At 47.2% G+C, this 25892-nt stretch overlaps 1 long non-coding RNA gene and 1 pseudogene across 1 annotated transcript; both read right to left on the reverse strand.

Moving 5' to 3' along the window:
- Window positions 1-25132, reverse strand: part of LOC141201600 (uncharacterized) — a 37686-nt pseudogene extending 12554 nt beyond the window's left edge.
- A 158-nt stretch (window positions 25133-25290) lies between these two features.
- LOC141201603 (uncharacterized) lies at window positions 25291-25752 on the reverse strand. Its single transcript, XR_012272955.1, has 3 exons — window positions 25659-25752; window positions 25453-25576; window positions 25291-25369 (listed from the first exon to the last, which is right to left on the reverse strand). It is a non-coding gene; the product is annotated as an uncharacterized lncRNA (long non-coding RNA).
- Window positions 25753-25892: the final 140 nt, after the last annotated feature.

The following is a 25892-nucleotide window of genomic DNA, read 5'->3' on the forward strand; positions in this document are numbered from 1 at the left end:
CTTTGTCAAATGCAAGCAGTGTAATCAGAAGGTGAAAAGAGGGAAAAGTGTCAGTAACCTCAATACCACAAATATGTGGAAACATGTGCGGACCAAGCACGTGGTGGAGTTACAAAAACACACTGAAGACCTAGGCCAACCTACAGCGCCACCTAACACCTCTTCAGCTCGTGTTGTAGCCTCTTCCTCCAGCTCACACACAGCTGGTTCGGCTTCCTCACAGGATCGCCATGGAAGAATCTCTGGCACTGTTGTACAGAGACACAGTGTAATTCCACCCACAGCACCACTTTCCCAGTCATCCTCATACTCCCAGGCCAGTCTACAGCCATCGTTAGCACAGGCATGGGAGAAAAGGCGCCCATACTCGGCAAACCACCCCCGAGCACAGGCTCTGAATGCTGGCATTGCTAAACTACTGGCCATTGAAATGCTATCATTCAGGCTGGTGGAGACTGACACCTTCCGTAACTTTATGGCATTGGCAGTCCCACAATACAACGTGCCCAGCCACTTTTATTTCAGCAGGCAAGCCGTCCCTGCCCTGCAACATCATGTGGAGGGAAAAATTAAACATGCGCTACAAAACGCCGTCAGTAGCAAGGTCCACCTAACCACCGATGCGTGGACCAGTAAGCATGGACAGGGACGATACCTTTCCCTCACTGCCCATTGGGTAAATGTTGTGGAGCCGGGTACAGATCTTGAGAGTGGCGCTGTACGTGTTCTGCCAACTCCAAGGACTGCAGGAATCCAGTCTGTACACATTGACTCCTCCTCATACTCCAGTTCCTCTGAATCAGCGCTGCAGGAGCCGTCACGGTCTACCTCCACATCGACCCGTGAACGGTTACCTGTTATGATGACCGATATGAGCACAGCCGTGGCCAAACGTCAACAGGCCGTATTAAAATTAATTTCTTTGGGGAATCGAAGCCACACAGCGCAGGAGCTCTGGAATGCCATCAAGCAGTAGAGCGACGGGTGGTTTGTGCCAGCGAATCTCCAGCTAGGCATGGTAGTGTGTGACAATGGCCGAAATCTGGTGGCAGCTCTGGGCCTAGGCAACTTCACTCACATCCCATGTCTGGCACATGTGCTCAACTTGGTTGTGCAGAGTTTTTTGAGGGACTATCCGGATCTTGATGCACTGCTTCACAAGGTCCGCATAGAGTGCGCTCACTTGCGGCGTTCCAGCAACGCAAGATCACGCATTGCAGCTCTGCAGCGCCGATTACGTCTTCCGGAACATCGCATCATATGTGACCTACCCACCAGGTGGAATTCAACGTTACATATGTTGGAGAGGTTGTGTGAGCAGCAGGCAGCAGTAATGGAGTACCAGCTGCAGCAGGCGCAAAAAAGTCGCAGTGCGCGCCGTTCACACTTCACCACCACTGAGTGGGCCTCTATGAAGGACATTTGCCACGTTTTGCATGCCTTCGATTATTCCAAAAGGATGGCGAGTGCAGATGATGCACTAGTCAGCATGACTATCCCCCTTATCTGCCTGCTTGAAAAAACACTGCAAGCACTAAGGGACAAGGTTTTGGAAGAGGTGGAGGATGAGGAGTCACAAATGCCATCTGATTCTCTACAGTCTGCGCAACGTGGTTCCTCACAAAGACCTAGGCAGGGGACACTTTGTGAGGAGGATGAGGAGGAGTCAATGGATGAGGAAGACATCTGTCCAGAGGAGGGAGGTACACAATGCTCTAGTAGTCAGTATCTAGAGCGAGGGTGGGGTGATGCAGAGCAGGCAGAGATCACGCCTCAAGCAGGGGACAGCGTTTCTTGGCCAGTTGGCAGTCTGCAGCACATGGTTGATTTCATGCTGCAGTGCCTGAGAAACGACCGCCGCATCGCCCACATTCTCAACACGGCTGATTATTGGGTGTCCACCCTCCTAGATCCTCGCTACCGGGACAACTTACAAAGCCTCATAACACCATTGAACCGGGAGCGTAAAATGCGGGAGTACCAAGACGCACTGGTGCATTCCATCATGTTCTCCATTCCAACCGAGAGCAGTGCTGCTAGTGCTTTACAAAGCAGCTCAGTGCGTCGAGGCAGTGGAGGAAGCTCTGCACAAAGAGGGAGCAGAAGCAGAGCCTCAGCACAAGGCAAGACCAGTATGGCCCAAATGTGGCAAAGTTTTGTGTCCCCACCGCCACAAATGTCTATGTGGCACCCCAGGGGTCTGGTTTCCACAGTAACAGCAATGTTATGTCTGAGAGCAGGTGGGAGGTCTCTTGGTCAGGGATCCTGTGCATGCCACACCTCCTGCCCAGTCCTGGGAGGGGAAGAACTTCCCCTATATAAACCTAGGGCTGAGGCAGGGTTAGTGAGTAGAGAAGAAGTAGAGACAGAGAAGAGAAGCAGATCTAGGAAAAGAACATCAGGAGCTCTGTGGGAGCAGTGCTATAAGGAGTCAGGGCTGGCAGCTGCAGAGCTCGCCCTGACTGAGAAGCTATCACCGGACCCGGAGTCCGAGGCTGTGGGGACTAATCTTTACCCAGCAGCAGAAACCGCCCGGCAGGGGATTTCAGGTCCTCTGGCCAAGAAACCCGAAGGCACGGTCACACGCGTGGGACCAGCACCGCCGTCGTGGAGCGGACGCCACTAGAAGGCCCCGAGTCACCGGCCATACGGGTGAGCACCACACGGTACACTCAGGGACGTGGGCTACTTAAACCCGCCTCTAGCAAGGTAGCCAGAAGAGTACAGTCAGTTTGGGAGGCCTACAACTCCGCCTGGCCAGGGGAGATCCCATCTGCTCAAGGACTGACCAGGCCCCGATCGCTAGCCAGTACTCCGGGAGGGTCTATCTTTATCACCAGTAAAGACCCTGAATTACACCGCATCGTCTCTGAGTGATTCCTGCTACCCCCATCATCCACGTCGGCTGCCCTGAGGCCATACCCCTCCCGTTGGGGGTGATACTATCACGCTGCACAATCCTACCACCGGCCTCAGCGGTCTGCCCTGCAGCGGCAGCTCCTTCGCTGCATTCAACGGGTGGCGTAGTCGTCCAACATCTACCGCTAATACATCGCCGCTCAGTTTGACTCCCTGGGTACGGACCGGGTCACCGCCACGAGACTACAACCCTCAACAGATCCGGCTCCGGGTAAGCTCCCGTGCGCGCGATGCCGCGCGACGAAGGCCCAGGGGTGCGTCAACTTCTGGCGTAGTCGGCAGGATCTCGTGCCCGCAACCACCGGGTACTGCGTGCCTGAAAAAGACTGTTCAAACTTACCTGTGGTGAAGATTCCCGCCATCCGGCGCCATCTTCCGCTTCCTTCCCGCCATCGGTGGAGTTTTCCCGCCATTCGGCGCCATCTTCGGCCTTCTTCCCGCCAGCCGTGGAGTTTTCCCGCCATTGGACGCCATCTTGAGGACGCCGCGCGGGAAGAAGAGGGGCGTGGACTCCGAAAGCGCGCGAGAACTGAAGCCCCGCCTCACGTCCGGACGTTGCGTAAGGTCCTGGAAGGAGCCCAGCAGACGCCGACGTCACAGGAGCGCGACGGAAGGTCCTCAACCCTGACGATCCACTGCGGAGCCGCGGCCTACGGAAGAGGATCATCGCAAGGTAGGCCACGGTCCACTAGGGGGGAGAAGGATGTCGGATACGGAGGAGAGCTTCACCGCTTCAACCCCCGCCAGCGCCACCGCTGTTGCGGTTATGCCTTTCACCATGCCCTATATCCCGGGGGCAGCCTGGCTACCCCAGTACTCAGGGGAGTCACATACCCTGCATGACTTTAGAGAAAAGCTGGATAGCCTCTTCCAGGTGTATCCCCTCACAGAGGAGCAAAAAGTGAGCATCCTGGTGGCCCAATTAACCGGGGCAGCCCAAAGGGAGGTAAAGTCCTGGCCACCTGGGAGGAGGACTGTCGCAGAGATACTAACCCGGCTGAGGGACACCTTTGATACCCGCACCTCAGCCGAGATCAAGCTTAGATTCTACGGGTGCAAACAGCGGGCACATGAGAGTATAAGGGACTATGCCCTGAACCTACAAGAGGCCCTGAGAGCCATTAAGCAGACCGACCCTGACGGCGTGGGAGACGAGGACAGGCTGTTGACTGAACAATTTATAGAGGGTTTATATTGCAATGCCCACCGAACCCAGTTGCGGGCAATGGCCTTACAGGACCCTCATCTGGGATTTGCACGGTTCAAGGACAGAGCCATCCGGGTGCTCCGAGAACCAGCACCAGGTGGCGTTGTGACCCACAGACGCCCCACTACCACTTACCACCAGGAGGCGGCGCCCTTGTCGGCAGGGCCTGTGGGAGCTGATGCGCAGGCTTTGAACAATGACCCGGCTCCAGACCTGCACCATCAGGTCCAAGAGCTAGCTAAAAGCGTTGCTGCGCTAACCCGAACTCTGCAGTCTTTACAGGTTTCCACTCCAGGGAAGATCCAGCTGGCATCCGGACCGGAGGACATCCCGTGGCGTCGACCAAGGAGGACCCCACCGGCCAGAGGAAGACCCAGCGACCGATACAACGAGGACGGACAACCCATCTGCCGCCGCTGCAATCAATCCGGACATATGGCAAGGTACTGTCCTTTAAACTGGCACAACCTGGGGTAGAGGGCCAACCCCCAGGAAAAAGATCATCAGGCCCATCGAACTGGCGCGACAGATATGTGGGAGGACGTCCAGTCTTGCCTGTGGCACTGGATGGCATCCCTATGAGTGCCCTATTGGACACCGGGTCACAGGACACCACTATCCCGTACGTGCTCTTCAAGCAGTACTGGAATGACTCGGATATCACCCGCTACCCTGACGACGACTTGAGTATCATCGCCAGCAATGGTCAGCCCGTGCCACAGATTGGATTTAAAGAGGTGACCATTAAAATCGGTAGAGTCGAACTGGCAGCACAGGGACTGATCATTGTAGACATTGATAAACACGAGAGTCACCCAAAGATAACTCTAGGAACTAATGTAATTGAAAATTGTCTTGCAGAGGTGATTTTCCTTTTACAACAGGTTGCCAAGAACGCCAGCTCCGGCCAGCAGCGAGTGCTCCAGAAAGAGATCCGGGCACTGATGCGACGGCAACAGATAGAACTCTCCGGTGGTGAGATTGGTAGCGTAAGAATGTGTGACCCTTTCCCTATTGCCATGCCCCCAAAAAGTGAAATGATGATTTGGTGCCGGGCAGCTATTGGTCTGAGAGGTAGAGATTACCAGGCAATGGTAGAACCAGTTTACTCAGACAGTAGGCCCACCATTTTGACAGCACGGGGGGTAGTCAATGTACGCCATGGGAGGGTGCCCGTTCGCATAATAAATATCGGGAAGAGGGAAGTGTACCTGCCCCGGTATGCCACGCTAGCCAAATTGTATACCATCAATCAAAATTCCATACAGTCCGTAGAACCCTTGCCTCCATCTTCCCCGGAGGAAGGTAACGGCTCTAAGGAAACAATGGAGGACTGGTGTCAGCAACTACATTTGGGTACTGACTCCACTCCCTCACACCAGAAACAGGGAGTCTATCGGGTGGTTCAAGAGTACGAGAGAGTGTTTAGTAAACACCCGTTAGACTTCGGGCGAGTCAAAGGGGTAGAACACCACATCCCCACGGGAGACCATCTTCCCATAAAAGAGAGGTATCGACCCGTACCCCCTGCACACTACCAACACGCCAAGGGGATGCTTAGGGACATGAAGGAGGCTGGGGTGATCAGGGATAGCTGTAGCCCCTGGGCAGCTCCACTAGTCTTAGTCAAAAAGAAAGACAACACCATGAGGATGTGTGTAGATTACCGGAAAATCAACCGTATCACACACAAGGATGCGTACCCCTTACCAAGGATAGAGGAGTCTTTGGCTGCTTTAAGATCTGCTAACTTCTTCTCTACCTTGGATCTCACTAGCGGGTACTGGCAGGTTCCTGTAGCAGAGGCGGACCGGGAGAAGACCGCATTCACCACCCCGATGGGACTTAGCGAGTTTACCTGCATGCCGTTCGGACTCTGTAACGCACCAGGAACCTTTCAACGATTAATGGAGTGCTGTCTGGGCCACAGAAACTTCGAGACGGTCCTGTTGTACCTGGACGATGTCATCGTATATTCCAAGACTTATGAGGAACACCTGAAACACCTGGCGGAAGTGTTCGAAGCTCTGGCAAACTACGGCCTAAAGGTAAAACCCTCAAAGTGTCACCTCCTAAAACCAAAGGTGCAGTACCTGGGACACGTGGTGAGCGCTGACGGAGTGGCTCCCGACCCTGATAAGATCACCGCAATTAAGGAATGGCCAAGTCCCTCCAGTGTAAAGGAAGTGCGGCAGTTCCTCGGGTTGGTAGGCTATTACCGCAGATTCATCCCCGGTTTCACCAAAAAGGCAGCTCCTATGCAGGACCTCCTGATAGGCCAGTCCCAGAAGGCCAAGAACCAGAAGCCGCCCTTCAAATGGGAGAAGTTAGAAGAAGAGTCCTTCCGCCAGCTGAAGATGGCCCTCGCGGGGGATGAAATCCTGGCGTACCCTGATTACAGCCAGCCCTTTATCCTCTACACCGACGCAAGTAACATCGGGCTAGGAGCCGTACTGTCCCAGATCCAGCAGGGGAAAGAACGAGTAATCGCTTACGCCAGTCGAAAACTGTGACCCACCGAAAGAAACCCTGAGAATTACAGCTCATTTAAGCTAGAGTTCCTGGCAGTGGTGTGGGCAGTCACCGAACGCTTTAAGCACTACCTCGCTTCTTCCCGGTTCACCGTGTACACGGATAACAACCCGTTGACACACCTGGACACGGCAAGACTCGGTGCCCTAGAGCAGAGATGGATGGCCCGTCTGTCCAACTACGAGTTCACAATCAAATACCGGGCAGGACGCTCCAATACCAACGCGGACGCCCTGTCCAGGATGCCAAACCTACCGGACGTAGGAGAAGATCCAGAGGGACTGGAAGAAGTCGAACTCCCCGCGTTCCACCGTCATGGGACTATCCAGTATTCCCATCGGGTAAGGAGTAAGCAAGCCGCTACGTTTAACCCCTTGCCTCACTACAACTGGGAGGAAACGCAAGACAGTGACCCTGCCGTCCGGCTGGTAAAGGAGATGCTGACTCGGCCAGAGGCTCGCCTTGACCCAGACGCTCCGGAGGAAGCCAAGCAACTGTGGGCTGAGAAGAGTCGACTGTTCCTTTACAAGGGGAAGTTGTGCCGCAGAATGGTTAACTCCCGGACGCATGAACTAATCTGGCAAGTAGTGGTGCCACGGAGAGACGCAGCCATGGTGATGGAGGCATACCACGACGGGGCTGGACACTTCGGATGGAAGAAGCTGGAGTTCCTGCTGCGTGGGCGGTTCCACTGGGTAGGCATGAGGGGAACCATCGAGAGGTGGTGCAGAGACTGTGGCCCGTGCAACCTAAGAAGGAAGGACCGTGCCAGCCAGAAGACTCCCCTGCAGTCCATCGTCACCCGGCAGCCGTTGGAACTGGTAGCCTTGGATCATGTAAAACTGACCCCAAGCAGAAGTGGCTACGTCTACGCGTTAACCATTGTGGATCACTACTCCCGGTTCTTGGTTGTCGTCCCCGTTAAGGACTTAACAGCTCAAACAGCAGCTAGAGCCTTCCAGCAGCACTTCTGCCGTCCACACGGGTACCCGGACCAAGTGCTGACGGACCAGGGACCTGCCTTTGAAGCGGAGGTCTTCCAGGAATTCTGCAATCTGTATGGCTGCCGGAAGATAAGGACGACACCCTATCATCCGCAAACTAATGGACTTTGTGAGAAAATGAACCAGGTGGTAATGGATCTCCTGAAAACGTTGCCCCTGGAAGAACGCAGTCTGTGGCCTGAGAAGCTGCCCGATCTGGTGGACCTATACAACCACATCCCGGTAGGTTCCACCAACTGTACCCCGGCTTACCTAATGAGGGCGAGACCTGGTAAGTTACCTGTTGACCTGGAAATGGGAGTCCTGACACCCGAGGACACTTCACCAGAAGCAGACTGGGACACAGAGAGGCAGCAGCAGTACCGGAAAGTACAGGAGAGCGTGGAGCGAAGTCTCTGTCAGGCTAGGGAAAGACAAGAGAAAACTTACAACCAGTATGCTCCCGCTGTTCCCCTGGTACCCGGAGAGCAGGTCTTGAAGAGGAAAAGATGGCTCCACAAGTTGGACGACCAGTGGGAGAAGGACCCGTACACCGTACTGCCCTCAAGCCACGAGAACCCGAAAGTCTGTACCATCAGTAAAGACGGAGGGGAGACCGTAGCCATTGTATCCCGGGATCACCTGAAGAAGTGTCCTGAACAGCTACGGAACTCTGAAGAGGAACAAGAAGACCATCGACCCGTAGAGGAAAGGGAAGATATGGTTAGTACTGTGCTCGGAGACTTCCCTCGGTCCTGGACTCAAGTCAATGGAGCAGTTGTGGTACCCGTCCTCACGTTCCTCCAACCAGCATCCCAAGTGCCTACGGAGCAACAGGTAGAGCTGGAAGAGCAGCCGGTCCAGGAGGCAGAAGACTCCACACAAGCAGAACAGGAGGATCAACCCTCTGCTTATAGTGAGCCTGCCGTACCCCTAGTGAGCCAAAGAGCCGGTAGACAGCTGCCCAGTTTACCCTTGACAGCTCCTACACCCTGTAGTTCAGGGCTAGACAGTCAGCTCCGTAGGTCCACTAGGGCCACTAGAGGCCAGTTACCCGCACGTTGGAGGATTTGAAGTGTATAAATTGTTTTATTTGTGGTTACCTGTTTTTCTTGTTGCTTGTGTATAATTATGTGTTTCTAGTTATTTATAGGAGTCCTTGGTGGATTTACCGGGAATCCTTGTACATGGTTGGAGCGTAACCTAGGAATGGACTAAAGACTGTTAAGGACTCGGGGCAGGACAGACCCCTACCTGGTTACGTCTCCCTGTTTTGGTGAAATGGACACCTTTGTTTTCTTCAAAGACTGCACCCGGTTGCGGACACGCCGTAACCATCTTTATGTGTTTTTCTTATTGTATTATTATTGTTTATACCTTGTTATGTTTTTCTAAAAAAATTGTTTAGTCCCGGAGTACTAAATTTCACTAGGGGGGAATGTGGCACCCCAGGGGTCTGGTTTCCACAGTAACAGCAATGTTATGTCTGAGAGCAGGTGGGAGGTCTCTTGGTCAGGGATCCTGTGCATGCCACACCTCCTGCCCAGTCCTGGGAGGGGAAGAACTTCCCCTATATAAACCTAGGGCTGAGGCAGGGTTAGGGAGTAGAGAAGAAGTAGAGACAGAGAAGAGAAGCAGATCTAGGAAAAGAACATCAGGAGCTCTGTGGGAGCAGTGCTATAAGGAGTCAGGGCTGGCAGCTGCAGAGCTCGCCCTGACTGAGAAGCTATCACCGGACCCGGAGTCCGAGGCTGTGGGGACTAATCTTTACCCAGCAGCAGAAACCGCCCGGCAGGGGATTTCAGGTCCTCTGGCCAAGAAACCCGAAGGCACGGTCACACGCGTGGGACCAGCACCGCCGTCGTGGAGCAGACGCCACTAGAAGGCCCCGAGTCACCGGCAATACGGGTGAGCACCACACGGTACACTCAGGGACGTGGACTACTTATACCCGCCTCTAGCAAGGTAGCCAGAAGAGTACAGTCAGTTTGGGAGGCCTACAACTCCGCCTGGCCAGGGGAGATCCCATCTGCTCAAGGACTGACCAGGCCCCGATCGCTAGCCAGTACTCCGGGAGGGTCTATCTTTATCACCAGTAAAGACCCTGAATTACACCGCATCGTCTCTGAGTGATTCCTGCTACCCCCATCATCCACGTCGGCTGCCCTGAGGCCATACCCCTCCCGTTGGGGGTGATACTATCACGCTGCACAATCCTACCACCGGCCTCAGCGGTCTGCCCTGCAGCGGCAGCTCCTTCGCTGCATTCAACGGGTGGCGTAGTCGTCCAACATCTACCGCTAATACATCGCCGCTCAGTTTGACTCCCTGGGCACGGACCGGGTCACCGCCACGAGACTACAACCCTCAACAGATCCGGCTCCGGGTAAGCTCCCGTGCGCGCGATGCCGCGCGACGAAGGCCCAGGGGTGCGTCATCTACACCATCACAGACGGCTCCAGTCAGCAGGAGGCAACGTTTTCGTCAGATGGTGACAGACTACATGTCTTGCCCTCTCAGTGTACTCCCAGACGGCTCTTCTCCCTTCAAGTTTTGGGTCTGTAAGCTGGATACATGGCCAGAGCTTAGTCAGTATGCATTGGAGGTGCTAGCTTGCCCTGCTGCTAGTGTATTATCGGAACGCGTCTTTAGTGCCGCAGGTGGTGTACTAACAGACCGTCGCATGCGACTATCCTCCGATAACGTTGACCGGCTTACTTTTCTCAAAATGAACAAGGCCTGGATCTCTCATGAATTTGCCAGTCCTCTTCCAGAATAAGTAATTGGTTGGCAACAGTATCCAGGTCTCCTGTTGTGTTCATGTTTCTACCACCTGAACTGTAATCCCTGAGCTCCAACACCGCCAGTTGGCGCTCAGAAGTGCCGTCTGCACAGTCAACACTTGCTGCCGGGTTATTGGGGTTCAGTAACGTCAGCTGTACCCCTGCTGTGCGGACGGCAATTTCTCCTGCTCTGTCCTCATTCACACTACTACAAATTTTAAAGTTGCTCCAATTACACCTCTGGCTCCTCTGTTTTCAGTATTATCCCTGAGCTCCAACACTGCCAGTTGGCGCTCGGAAGTGCTGTCTGCACAGTCAACACTTGCTGCTGTGTTATTGGGGTTCAGTAACGTCAGCTATTCCCCTGCTGTGTGTCCGGCAAATTCTCCTGCTTTGTCCACATCCACTGTACTACTGATTTAAAACTTGCTCCAATTACACCTCTGGCTCCTCTGTTTTTAAGAAAAACGAGAACCACCGAATGATAGGTCCAATAAAGGATACATATAAGACTTTATTATAATAACGGCAACACGTGGCACTTCATGCAAGAAGAAAAACCGCATTGCAGTGACCAAACACAAACAGAAATCATATAATAGAGATTACATAGTGAGCTGCATAGACACATATGAGTAATAGTACAACAGGTATATATATAAGACACATGTTAAAGCTCCATTGGACATATAGTAAATACCACCTAAGAGAACAAACACAGAGACAGGCATCAAGCCATCTCATGAATATAGAGGTGCATGTACATCATCATTGTAACCATATTGGTATCAAATGTATCTACTGGGTAAATACTTAGGTGACAGCATGTAATCAGTAAAAGAGAAAATAATATACCTTAGTCTATAGCAGCTTGTGTGGATAGCACGTGCGGCGAACCCCGACGCGCGTTTCGGACAGCAAGTCCTTCGTCAGGGGGTACTGTCCAACTGAACCACCGCGTGTATAAAGGTAAATGTGACCAATAGAATCCGGGGCATACATAATTGATGTGACCTCAGGGCGCGATCGCGTAAAAACACGTGCACCCAGTGTTATGCTGATACAAATGGCAAGAGGCGTTTGTAATGTGCGCATGCGCAGCCCGGAGGAACCGGAAGCCGCGAGCGCCGCGTCATGCATCAGCTGACATCGGGTCAAAAAGACCCGAGTCACCTGACACATAGAGACGCACGCATCACAGCTCCCCGGAACACGGACTGAGCATGCGCGCCACGCCAACCAGGTACCCATAGTAACCGGATATACACAGTAACCGGCACGCTTCAAATAGAAATTCTCATATTAAATACTCAGCGGATTTGGAATGGAAGGGGAACATGAAACCATTTACATCGCAATCATGGGGTATAAAGAATCCATAAAGAAAATAGAAAGGATACTAAGGATACACAATAGGAATAAAACAATAAGTAAATAAACAGCATAAAAGGAAAGATATGTAAGAGTGAAAATGTGAAGGCTTGTGCCTAAATACATCACAGGTGCAAATCAATGCACATAGGTGAACATGACAGTAGAAAAAGTGTCCCTGTGTATGTATGTAGATGGACGTGAGATTAGAAAATATGAATAAAGATATAATTGTATAATGTGACAGTGAAAAGAAAATAAGAATGAATGTAAATAAATGATAAAAAAGGAAAAGAGAAACGAAGGTGAAACACTGTGAAATAAAAGTGACAGTGCAAAACTAATGTGTAAAACCAAAGATGAGTGAATATATATTAAAGTTAAATAGTGACGATGAAAAAGAAGAAAATAAAGAAGAAAAGAGGGGGGGGGGGGGGGAGGGAAGGAAAGAGAGACAAAGAAAGAAGGGGGGTAGAAGTGAAGATAGACAAGGAAGGATGAGGGAAGAAAGAGAAACCAAAAGAAAAAAAGGAGAAGGAACAAATACGAAAAATGTCTGAACTCATCCTGCTACGAATTGCCATGCTATTGCAGGATGGAAAACATCTACAAAACCATCAATACCATCTATCATAGTATACAGATGGTATAGATAATCGATAATACACCCATCAGTGTTAGATGTGTCAATAAACAAGGAAGTACACACCACGGGCGAATAATATGTGATACATACATCATAAACACACAAGATAATCATAAAAATATACGGTGATATCAATATATAAATATAGTAATAAATACATATAATATAATAAATAAATACATATCATATGCACAGATCATAAAAATTAAAAAATGTTATACATCTATATACAATGGTGGTATATCATATTTCATAAGGAATATTGCATGTACTGGACGACATAGATAAATGAATATACAGGAACAACGGGAAAAAGAAAAAGGGGATGAAAAGAAAAGAAAGAAAAGGAATAAGAAGAGAAGGAGAAAGAAGGGCAGGAAAGGCAAAAGGGGAGGGGGGGGGGGGGGAAAGGGGAGGAAGGGGAAAAGAAGAGGGAAAAAGGAAAAGGGGAGGAAGCCAAAAAGGGGGAAAGGGGGGGGGGGGGGAGGGGGGGAACAAAAAACAAAAAGAAAAAGGAGAAGAAAGGAGAAAAATTTTTTTTAAATACTATATAAAAATATATATATAGATAGATATATATACAAATATAAATAAATGGAAATAAAAAACTGTAGCGATATCCAGTCTTCAATCCATAATCCCCCATGATATGCGAGGCCCCAGTCTGGTGATGACAGCAAAGATCACATCAGTAGTACGCTAAATACGGAAAATATAAAAAGAAGAAAGTTAAAACCTCATAAAAACATACGCTAAAAACAAAAACACAACCTAGGTTCAAGGACTATGTGGATCACAAGAATGGGACATAGCTGATGTTTTCATTTAACCCAAGTGGACATACTGTTTTAAGTGTCCAGATCCAGCGAGTTTCAAGCTGGGCCAACAACTTGCTGATTTTTCCCCCCCTAATGTTTGATGGAATCAAATCAATGCCAATGACCTTAAGCAATGAAGCATCACATTCATGAAATTGCTTAAAATGTCTTGGTAATGTCTTTAAGAGGGACGGGTCATTAATTTCCTTTGCTGCAGCAATACCAAGAACATGTTCACGTACCCTAACCTTTAATTGGCGGGTTGTTAGCCCCACATAGATCAGTGAGCATGGGCATGTAGCATAGTATACCACAGCCGTGGAAGAACATGTTATATGATGTTGAATGTTATATTCAGTGAGTCCATCAGAGCTATGAAATTTATCCGATCTCCCCACATTGGGACAGGCTACACACTTCCCACAGGGACGGCAGCCGTTATGTACTTTGGCTCTAGATAGAAATGATGTAGATATGTTTATATAATGACTTTTGACTAGTTCATCACGTAGATTCCGTGATCTACGGAAAGTAATGTTTGGTTTTGGACCTAAGTATTTAGATAAGATTGGATCTGATAGTAGAATGGGCCATGATTTGTCCAAAAAGTGACGCATCAGATTGGTCTGTCCATGATGTTGAGTAATGAATCTGACAGTCTTGTCAGATATCTTCGTATTCTTTACATACAAGGCCGAATGCCTAGAGGTGTGTCTGGCCCTATTGAAAGCCCTTTTAATAGAACGACGGCTGTACCCTCTTTCCAGAAATTTTGTTTTCAATATATCAGCCTGTTGTAAAAAGTCAACATCGTTAGAGCATATTCTTCTCAATCTGAGAAATTGGCCCACCGGTATCGACCGGATCATTGGAGGGGGATGTGATGAGGACGCCAGCAGTAGAGAATTCACTGCTGTGTCTTTACGGAACAGGGAAGATTGCAGGCAATTTTGGTAGTCCCTGTGGATTTTAACGTCCAGAAACTCAATAGAGCTCCTATCACTCTGGTATGTTAAATGGATGTTCGAATGATTGTGATTCAGGCTATCCATAAAATGGTGTAATTCTACCTCAGTCCCCTGCCAGATCAAGAAAATATCATCGATGTACCGCGTCCAAAAAAGGACGCGGTCAATCGAAGGATATAGATCAGACAGAAAAAGATCCCTCTCCCACAGCCCCAGGAATAGATTGGCATACGCTGGAGCAAAAGATGCCCCCATGGCGGTGCCCTGGAGCTGCAGGTAGAAGGATTCCTTGAATAGAAAAAAATTATGCGATAGAGTAAACTCAAGTAGTTGGCTGATAAAGTTCATCATATTCAATGTCTTAGAAGAGGCTTGAATGAAGAACTGGGTAGCCTGAATACCATCAACGTGGCGGATGCTGGTATACAGCGACTCCACATCGCATGTCACCAATATGGTATCCATGCCTATGTGGAGTCCATCAATTTTCTTCAAAAAATCTGAGGTATCCTTCGTAAATGAAGGTAACAGCTCCACCAGGGGCTGAAGTTCAGCATCAATGAAACGATTCACATTTTCCAGATAATTCCCCCTCCCTGATACTATTGGCCTACCCGGTGGGGTCTTACAATCTTTGTGTATCTTAGGTAGAAGATATAGGGTGGGAATGACAGGTTCACTGACCCGTAATGCTAGGTATAGTTCCTTAGAAATAGCACCAGTATCTCTGGCGGATTGCAAAATGTAATCTAATTCTTTTTGATATTTACCCAAGGGGTTAAAGGTCAACTTTTTATAGCACTCTGGATTTTTAAGTTGACGGAACGCTTCTTCCTCATACATAGATTTGGGCCAGATCACCACATTCCCACCCTTATCTGCTGGCTTAAATACGACGTCAGAATATTTACGCAATTTCTGGAGACATTGTCTCTCATCTCTCGTTAAATTATCCCGTGTTGGATATCGGGGAATACTTTCAAAATCCTTGCTCACCATTTTGACAAATACCTCAATGGTTGAGCAATTGGATAAAGGAGGAAATTTCTGAGAACGTGGTTTAATAGATGGAGGGATCTTACCCTCTATTTGATCATTATGTTCCTCCGCCAGTACTTCAAGATCAGCTAGCGCCTCCTGTTCCGTCTCTGTGGGGAATAAGCGAGATGTAGTTTCATCATGGAAGTGTCGTTTAAATAATAATTTCCTTGCAAAGAGATGCAAGTCTTTGATGGCTGAAAATCTATCAAATTGCGCCGTAGGGCAAAACATTAGACCTTTCTTTAATATTGACAACTCCATCTCAGAAAAAGAGTGAGCACTCAAATTGATTACCTTTAGATTGTCTCTCGCCTCTGGTGCGTAGGTATAGTTGCGCTTGTTGGGAGGAAACCGTAATTCACGTTTCCGTTTAGGAGTAGAAACTACCGAACCAGAGACGGAAGAGGAGGCGTCAGAGGCCTCGCTAGTCTGTGGATTGGATGATAGTGAGGGAGTACGAGCTCTATTGTTGCCTGAAAGTACAGACTTTTTCCACATGTAGATTCTCCCTGAGGCAAGATCCCTCTGGTCTCTCATCAATTTCCTGGCATGGTTTGTCTGGATGTCTTTAACCCATAGATCCATGGATTTATCCATTTGTGTATCAATGATATTCATCTGATCCACCGAAAAATCCACCTTAGCCTTTACATAAATTGTCTCAAGGGATTTGTCAATCTCACTGATTGATTTAAGATTCAGTTGTATCAACAGTTGCATGAACCTTTTAGACGTCTCATTGCATATCTGCTCCCAATCTCTGATGAACTCCTCATCTTCTACCAGAAATGATGGTATAACCCGTACCCTTAGGCCCCTAGGGATCAATTGTTTCAATATATAGTTTTCTAAAAAGGCTTTGTTCCACCATAAACGTGTTCTTTTTAGTAGTAAGCCCCTAATTATGCTTGAGACTGAATCAACCTGTGAACCACTGGAGTCCATTGCCGTAGCACCACTGTTGCCAAACACTTCATTAATTTGTCCTTGCCAGGAAAGTTCCCTGGCTTTAAGGTCCATATCCAGAATAGATGTAACCTGTGCAAAACACAGTAAGTATTTAGTATTTACCCTGGGCTCCAATACCGCTAGTTGCTGCTCAGAAGTGCTGTCTGCACAGTCAACGCTTGCTCCAGTGTTATTGGGGTTCAGTAACGTCAGCTGATCCCCAGCTGTGTGTCCGGCAAATTCTCCTGCTTTGTCCACATCCACTCTACTACTGATTTAAAACTTGCTCCAATTACACCTCTGGCTCCTCTGTTTTTAGTATTTACCCTGGGCTCCAATACCGCTAGTTGCTGCTCAGAAGTGCTGTCTGCACAGTCAACGCTTGCTCCAGTGTTATTGGGGTTCAGTAACGTCAGCTGATCCCCAGCTGTGTGTCCGGCAAATTCTCCTGCTTTGTCCACATCCACTCTACTACTGATTTAAAACTTGCTCCAATTACACCTCTGGCTCCTCTGTTTTTAGTATTTACCCTGGGCTCCAATACCGCTAGTTGCTGCTCAGAAGTGCCGTCTGCACAGTCAACACTTGCTCCAGTGTTATTGGGGTTCAGTAACGTCAGCTGATCCCCAGCTGTGTGTCCGGCAAATTCTCCTGCTTTGTCCACATCCACTGTACTACTGATTTAAAACTTGCTCCAATTACACCTTTGGCTCCTCTGTTTTTAGTATTTACCCTGGGCTCCAATACCGCTAGTTGCTGCTCAGAAGTGCCGTCTGCACAGTCAACGCTTGCTCCAGTGTTATTGGGGTTCAGTAACGTCAGCTGATCCCCAGCTGTGTCCGGCAATTTCTCCTGCTCTGTCCACATTCACGCTACTACAGATTTTAAAGTTGCTCCAATTACGCCTCTGGCTCCACTCTGTTTTTATTATTTACCCTGGGTTCCAGCTGTTTCCCAGCAGTGTCTTTGGCACGGGTACTCCCTCCTGCCCAGCCTGGTTCCAGCACGCCAGCTGTTTCCGGGTAGTGTCAACGTCACTTTGCCTCCAATGCATTGTCCTGTCGTGTTGCGGTCGGGTTAGCCGACTCTATGGTGCCTGCAGTTTAGGTGACTCCTATGTGGGCTGCAGGATCTGGCAATGAAGGCTGGTTCCATAGTGCCAATAGGACAAGCACCCCCTGTAGGACTGTGGGTTTTGGTAACTGCGGCCGGCTTGCGGCCTTGAAACTTTTTTTTACATGGGTACCTTCTGCTACCCCTCCGGGTTCCAGTACCGTCAGCTGGTTCTTGGCAGTGCCTTTGGCTTAGGTGCCTCCTTCTCAGTATCCAAGTTCCACCAACGTCTGCTGGTCCTTGGTACTGCTTTCTGGCACAGGTACCTCCTGCTTAGTAACCGAGTTCCAGTACCGTCAGCTGGTCTTCGGTAGTTCCATTGGCTCTTGTACCTTCTGCTACCCATCCGGGTTCCAGTACCGTCAGCTGGTCCTCGTTAGTTCCATTTGCTCTTGTACCTTCTACTACCCATCCGGGTTCCAGTACCGTCAGCTGGTTCTCGGCAGTGCCTTTGGCTTAGGTGCCTCCTTCTCGGTATCCAAGTTCCACCAACGTCTGCTGGCCCTTGGTAGTGCTTTCTGGCACAGGTACCTCCTGCTTAGTAACTGAATTCCAGTACCGTCAGCTGGTCCTCGGTAGCTGTACCTTCTGCTACATTTCCAAGTTCAAGCTTTTTGAAATGGTTCTTGGTAATCACTCTGGATCTCCCTGACGAGGACCCTGAAGATGAGGACCCTGAAGACCACCCCGAAGAAGACGAGGACCCCGAAGACGAGGACCCTGAAGACCAACCCGAAGAAGACGAGGACCCCGAAGACGAGGACCTTGAAGACCAACCCGAAGAAGACGAGGACCCTGAAGAGGAGGACCCTGAAGAGGAGGACCCTGAAGAGGAGGACCCTGAAGACGAGGACCCTGAAGACGAGGACCCTGAAGACGAGGACCCTGAAGACCAACCCGAAGAAGACGAGGACCCCGAAGACAACCCTGAAGACGAGGATCCTGAAGACCAACCCGAAGAAGACGAGGACCCCGAAGACGACGACCCTGTCTCTTCAGCTCTTAGATCCTAGGACTGAGCCATGTAATGTAGAATGGAAAAGAGACCCCGAGACCCCCACCCTGTATGGGTTATATTGGCCCCTCACAGCACCTGTTGTTCTGCTTATGGCACTAACTTACACTGAGCTAATAAGACAAGTATAGCCTGAATGTCTTGTCAGCAAAACCTAGCTCGAGGCTGATCTATATAAAATTCAGATTAAAAAATGAATATCCATAATTCATATTTAACAGTAATATAGCACACCTATAAGTGTATAGGATTATAATGTTTATTACAATATTATGGTTATATAAGAAATTTCAAGAATGTGGAATGTTAATTGTAAGATATAGTGACTGCAAGTTATCAGACGGTAATGGGCAAGCTGAAAGGATATATAGGAGAGATGCATGTATGTCATCCTATGGTATGTTATTTTATTACTGTATGTACTGGTTTCTTGGTTTGTAAAAAAAAAACCTAATAAAAAAATATCTATAAAAATGTATTGGATTAAAAAAAAAGGATTAGGAAAAAGGCTTCTCCCCTGTGTGAGTTCTCATGTGTCTATCCAAAGCTGATTTCTGGTTAAAACCTTTCCCACATTCAGAACATGAAAAAGGCTTCTCCCCTGTGTGAGTTCTCTGGTGATTAACCAAAGCTGATTTCTGGTTAAAACCTTTCCCACATTCTGAACATGAAAAAGGCTTCTCCCCTGTGTGGGTTCTCTGGTGCTTAATCAAATCTGATTTCTGGTTAAAACATTTGCCACATTCTGAACATGAAAAAGGCTTCTCCCCCGTGTGAGTTCTCTTGTGGATATTAAGAAGTGATTTCTGGTTGAAATATTTCCCACATTCTGAACAGGAAAAAGGCTTCTCCTTACTGTGAGTTCTCTGGTGTCTAACAAAAACTGATTTCCAGTTAAAACATTTCCCACATTCTGAACATGAAAAAGGCTTCTCCCCCGTGTGAGTTCTCTTGTGGATATTAAGAAGTGATTTCCGGTTAAAACATTTCCCACATTCTGAACATGAAAAAGGCTTCTCCGCTGTGTGAGTTCGCTGGTGCGCAACAAAAACTGATTTCTGGTTAAAACTTCGGCCACATTTGGAACAAAACAATCTATTATCCGCTGTGTGTATTTTTTGATGTTTAAGAATAGACTTTTCGAGGGTAAAACTATTTCCATTTTCTGAAAGTGAAAATGACCTCTTTCCTTTAGGAGCAGTTCGTTTTTTAATGCTTATTTTTTTATTTTGATTTTTTTCCTTCATAGTCGGTAATGAATCAGAAGACAGGACCTGTTCCATAGGCTTAGATGATAGATCTTTGCTTTGAAGGGATGATGGTATATCTGGAGAAATGGCATTCACTTCAATTGTATCCTGTAAGATCTCAAGATCATCCGATTTAAAAATCTCCTGTCTCTCTGATCTCCAGGTACAGTTATCTGCCAAGAAAAAAAACAATTAATAATTTTGAATGAAATATCCTTGAATTTATATTTTTGAACATTTCTACTTAAATGTCTGTAGAAATGGCAAGTTATTGACAGAATGACAGTGAAAACCTCATAGAATGAACCAGTAGAGCGTGGTGTTCAACTGTTTGTTCATTCTGTCTCCAAAATATGGAATAAGAAGCCATCAAAAAATGTTATGTAGACAAAAATGATACCAATAAAAACTTCTACTCATCCATAAACCAATGCAGCAAAATTCGGTCTCCCAAAGTCAAATCTCCCCCTTCCTTCTGAGCCTTGAAGTGTGCCTAAACAATATTTAGCAACCATGTATTTGGCATTACTATAGTGAGAAGAACCCACTTAATTTACGGTGTGTGTCTCCTAGAGCACAATCTGGGCACTATGTGTTGGGTAATAAAATGGCAAATGTGTAATTTTCACCCTCCAACATCCACTGTGTGCTAATTTCTGGAAAGTGATTATGGAGTCAAAATATTCACTTCTCCTATAGATTAATTCACTGAGGGTTATAATTTTCAAAATGAAGCTACTTTATGGTGATTTCTACTGCTCTGGTTTTCTGTCATTTTATTATATTAAGGCTTCTGTAAATGGTGTGTCCCATCTCCTCTGGGGATAAGCAAGGCAGTCCCTGGGATCTGGAAAATGGATTATATAGCACCAAGCCTGTTAGTGGTGGCCATCTTTTGAGCCGTCAGGTGACCATGAACAGTGCCCCCAATACATTGTGTCTGAAAACTATTCCAGCAAGATCTGCAATACAATAGCTAAATGTCGCTCCTTCCCTTCTTAACCTGCCATGTGCCCAGACATTAGTGTACAACCGTATATAGGGTATTGTCAGATTCAAGAGAAGTTGGAAAATAATTTGTAAGGTCCATTTGTTTCCTATTATCCTTTGTGAAGAATTCCAAAGTTATCACCACATAAAGTGACACACATCAGATTTGAAAATGGAGCCTGACTAGGAACACAAAACTGGCTGCGTGAAGAGGTTAAATCAGAGGATTACTGAAGTCAAAAACTGTGACTATACACAATAACACATCTACTGAAATGATCAAACTCAATAGTCTCCATCAGTTAAAAACGAGTAACTAGTGGTGAAACCTTTCTGTGGTAATTGGAGTATGGGGCTCGGTGGCTCTTCGTAATCTAAACTATGATAAGGGCCAATATTTTCTGTCAGAGGAGTTTCAAGAAGAAATATTAGACATTTAAAGAGAACTTTTTATAATAGTGCAGAGCTGAGGTGTCTTAAATTTAGACCTCGGGCATTGGGAAGACATAATGGAGACCTTCTTTTAAAGACAACGAGGGAGTTACAGAGTCACATAAGTGAGTCAGGCCGATTCCACCACACTCAAACTATCATACAAAATGAACCTGTAAAAAAAGACAGAATAAAAGATATGTTACATCCCCAACAACAATATATGTATCAGGGGAGAACTACAACACTAAACCGGAATTGCAGTCATTTATGGTGGACCACTGGAGCTACTATGAGTCCTGATGAGAAGAGTAGAGAAAGTATTAGTGCTCCTGTCAGGCAAAATGTATTTTTGGTCATAGTTTTAAAAAATGAGAGCTGTCTCAAATCTCCACACCCTGTCCATTTGTAAGAGTTTTACATAGAACTCACTGTTGCTTTTCCCCCAAACCTCAGGAATTTTTATGAGCGTCATAAAGCCTCAGCCCAGAGCAAGCACTGGTATACCCTGGATTTTTCCCTCCAATCCTATTGTTTAGCTGCACAAACGTTTAATGTCGATTTTAATAATGCACATGACTGTCAGAAACACAGGGACCACATTTTTGAGATGGTCATCTTTTTCCAATTGTGATGGTGTGGTTTTCGTGACGAGGAGACCACCGGAAGCCCGGGAAATGGGTTCTGAGCTTCTGAGCATCATAGAGATTTCATATTTGATATCCATCTTCATGAATAGTGGTGACGGCAAACATGATGTCTCCATCTTGGATGTGGGACCCCCCCCACACCAAGATATGAAATCTGAAGGAGTTTTAGGTCTTCTGCAGCTGGGTGGGTTCACAAAGCCGAGTCCCCGTGTGAGGTAAGCACCATGGGTGTCTCCTAATGTTTTGGCCCCTTTACTAAAAACCAGAACGGCCATTTTTTAAGTCATTCTTGCCCCGGGACGTCAGACGCATGCACACCATGCTGCGTGGAAGAATCACATCTAATTTCCGGGGAGCCGCCCCCCCCCCCCACAGAATCTGAGACCATCACCACGTGGCACAGGTTTTGCTATTACTTATCCCTTTTATTTTAATAACTTTTTATTCATATATGTACATTGTCTCTTTTATAATATCTTGTATATCTTTTGTAAACACTGCCCACTTTCGGGAGTAAATCATTATTATTTACCAGCTTCGTTCTTCTTGTCCTATGTCGAGCAAACACGTTCCTCACCCGCTAATTCACATTACCTAACGGGTACCCAATCCACCTGTTAAGCGATCGGTGGTGGCAGTATACCAGTATTTATGTGATATTGTGGTTTGAGGGTGGCTGGTCGGAGGTATATATACAGTGCTGGCCAAAAGTATTGGCACCCCTGCAATTCTGTCAGATAATACTCAGTTTCTTCCTGAAAATTATTGCAATCACAAATTCTTTGGTATTATTCTCTTCATTTAATTTGCTTGCAAGGAAAAAACACAAAAGAGAATGAAGCAAAAATGAAATCATTGATCATTTCACACAAAACTCCAAAAAAGGGCCGGACAAAAGTATTGGCACCCTCAGCCTAATACTTGGTTGCACAACCTTTAGCCAAAATAACTGCGAACAACCGCTTCCGGTAACCATCAATGAGTTTCTTACAATGCTCTGCTGGAATTGTAGACCATTCTTCTTTGGCAAACTGCTCCAGGTCCCTGATATTTGAAGGGTGCCATCTCCAAACTGCCATTTTGAGATCTCTCCACAGGTGTTCTATGGAATTCAGGTCTGGACTCATTGCTGGCCACCTTAGAAGTCTCCTGTGCTTTCTCTCAAACCATTTTATAGTGCTTTTGGAAGTGTGTTTTGGGTCATTGTCCTGCTGGAAGACCCATGACCTCTGAGGGAGACCCAGCTTTCTCACACTGGGCCCTACATTATGCTGCAAAATTTGTTGGTAGTCTTCAGACTTCATAATGCCATGCACACGGTCAAGCAGTCCAGTGCCAGAGGCAGCAAAGCAACCCCAAAACATCAGGGAACCTCGGCCATGTTTGACTGTAGGGACCGTGTTCTTTTCTTTGAATGCCTCTTTTTTTTTCCTGTACACTCTATGTTGATGCTTTTTCCCAAAAAGCTCTACTTTTGTCTCATCTGACCAGAGAACATTCTTCCAAAACATTTTAGGCTTTCTCAGGTAAGTTTTGGCAAACTCCAGCCTGGCTTTTTTATGTCTCGGGGTAAGAAGTGGGGTCTTCCTGGGTATCCTACCATACAGTCCATTTTCATTCAGACGCCGACGGATAGTACGGGTTGACACTGTTGTACCCTTGGACTGCAGGGCAGCTTGAACTTGTTTGGATGTTAGTCGAGGTTCTTTATCCACCATCCGCACAATCTTGCGTTGAAATCTCTCGTCAATTTTTCTTTTCCGTCCACATCTAGGGAGGTTAGCCACAGTGCCATGGGCTTTAATCTTCTTGATGACACTGCGCACGGAAGACACAGGAACATTCAAGTCTTTGGAGATGAACTTGTAGCCTTGAGATTGCTCATGCTTCCTCACAATTTGGTTTCTCAAGTCCTCAGACAGTTCTTTGGTCTTCTTTCTTTTCTCCATGCTCAATGTGGTACACACAAGGACACAGGACAGAGGTTGAGTCAACTTTAATCCATGTTAACTGGCTGCAAGTGTGATTTAGTTATTGCCAACACCTGTTAGGTGCCACAGGTAAGTTACAGGTGCTGTTAATTACACAAATTAGAGAAGCATCACATGATTTTTCAAATGGTGCCAATACTTTTGTCCACCCCGTTTTTTAGGTTTGGTGTGGAATTATATCCAATTTGGCTTTAGGACAAGTCTTTTTGTGTTTTTTTCATTGAAGACAAATTAAATGAAGAGAATAATACCAAAGAATTTGTGATTGCAATCATTTTCAGGAAGAAACTGATTATTATCTGACAGAATTGCAGGGGTGCCAATACTTTTGGCCAGCACTGTACGTTCCTGGAAGGAACTGGTGGTATATATACACGTCCTGTCACATCACGTGCCGCAATAGTCGACATAAATTAGAGCAGCTGCGCCCGTGCTTATCCTCGGTCAATACCGTGTTTGACCAGCAGGATAAGGGGGCGTCAGAGAGCTGCAAGGTCTGACCAATTGGTGTTTTCGTGACAGCTCCCCATTTCAGGAGAGATTGTGCAGTAATCTAAATTCCTTAGGATTGAAAACATAATGGAATTTATGATGTGGAGTGAATCCATGAAACCAGGGCTCGAGCCATGCCAACACATCTCCTGCAGACGTGAATATATGTATATTACAGCCTTCAGCCAAGCACAGCTTAGAGATATATCATGGCACAGGTGTAATGTTTTTATGTAGTATATCACGATCCTGTTTGACGTTAATTGGTTTGAAAAGTCAAGATAAAGGGAAACTCTGTTGTTATTGTACAGAAATTCACACTTGTCCCTCACTGCACATTTAATGTTGTCGATAATAAAAGTGAAGTTTGGCCAGAAAGACTGGACCTGGTCTTGTAGGGACCATATGAGGACATTCAGCAGCACAGAAGGGAGAGAAGGTAGATTTATCCAATAAGATATCAGGGATCTAGGAAGCCAACAGCATCACTACCCTCCGCTTTCTCTTACAGGACCATCATAATGTTTTTCTTCAAGTGATTTTCTAACTTGTCAGCACATTCTACGTACGCTGTCATTTGACTTTGTAGTTTACATATCTGGGCAGGTAACGGACAGCGTCTCCTAATCCCAGGTTGTAAGTTCTCTAGAAAAGGGCTTTCCCAATTCACAAAGTAATTTGAACATTTTCGGATGGAGGAGAATGTTGTGGTCTAGTGGCAAAATGGTGATCACACGATTGTGATACAACCGGACTGCACTACCAATAAAGCAGCCACAGCCGGTGACTGAGAAGAATCTGTGACTTCTCTGCATTTAGTGGTCACTACTCACCTGGGTAGTCATATGTAGGAATCTCCTCTTTACATCGCTCATCACCCCTCACATATGTCTCTGTAGTATTAATATGGGTCAGATCTTCACCCTGAAACAAATAATGTAAAAGTCACAGACAGATGAAGAAGTCACATCTATGATCAACTTTAATCCTGCCATCTCCACCATTCTCATTTCACAAGTATAAAACATGTAATACTGGTAGATAAAACAAAATTGAGCACAAGACCTTCACAGACATCTATACATCATAGGGGAGATCTCATGACACCTTCTCTTCATCTACCTGATGATCCTGAAGAACACTGGGATCTTCTTGTTTACAGTCCTGTGGAAGAAGAGGACGGGGACATCTCTCTGGTGTTGTTCTCTTACTGGATAGATCTGGAGGAAACACATACAGGGACTGAATTCATCCTTTACATACAGATAATTATAGGCCGTGTGTATTTAGTCCTGTCTATTACCTGGCAATGTGAGGCACTGGGGAACCTCCATCATGATGTCCTTGTACAGATCTTTGTGTCCTTCTAAATACTCCCACTCCTCCATGGAGAAATGGACAGCGACATCCTGACACCTTATAGGAACCTAACACATACAATGATACAGTCATCCCCTGATCTCTTCATAGCATTACTGTATAATGTCCCAGCATTCCCAGCAGTGTCACCTCTCCAGTCAGCAGCTCAATCATCTTGTAGGTGAGTTCTAGGATCTTCTGGTCATTGATGTCCTCATGTATCAGGGTGTAAGGTGGAGGCCCCGTGACTGGGCTCAGGGGTCTTCTCCATCCCTCAGACACAGGGTCCTGACAGCGCTCACTAGAGGTCTTCTTCACTACTATGTAATCCTGGTAATGGAGAAACTCATTAATAAATCTCACTACAGACATTTCCAGAGGCCT

The sequence above is a fragment of the Phyllobates terribilis genome, unplaced genomic scaffold (genome assembly GCF_046119375.1).
Source record: "Phyllobates terribilis strain yellow unplaced genomic scaffold, ASM4611937v1 Scaffold_119__1_contigs__length_5224398, whole genome shotgun sequence".
Lineage (NCBI taxonomy): Eukaryota > Metazoa > Chordata > Amphibia > Anura > Dendrobatidae > Phyllobates > Phyllobates terribilis.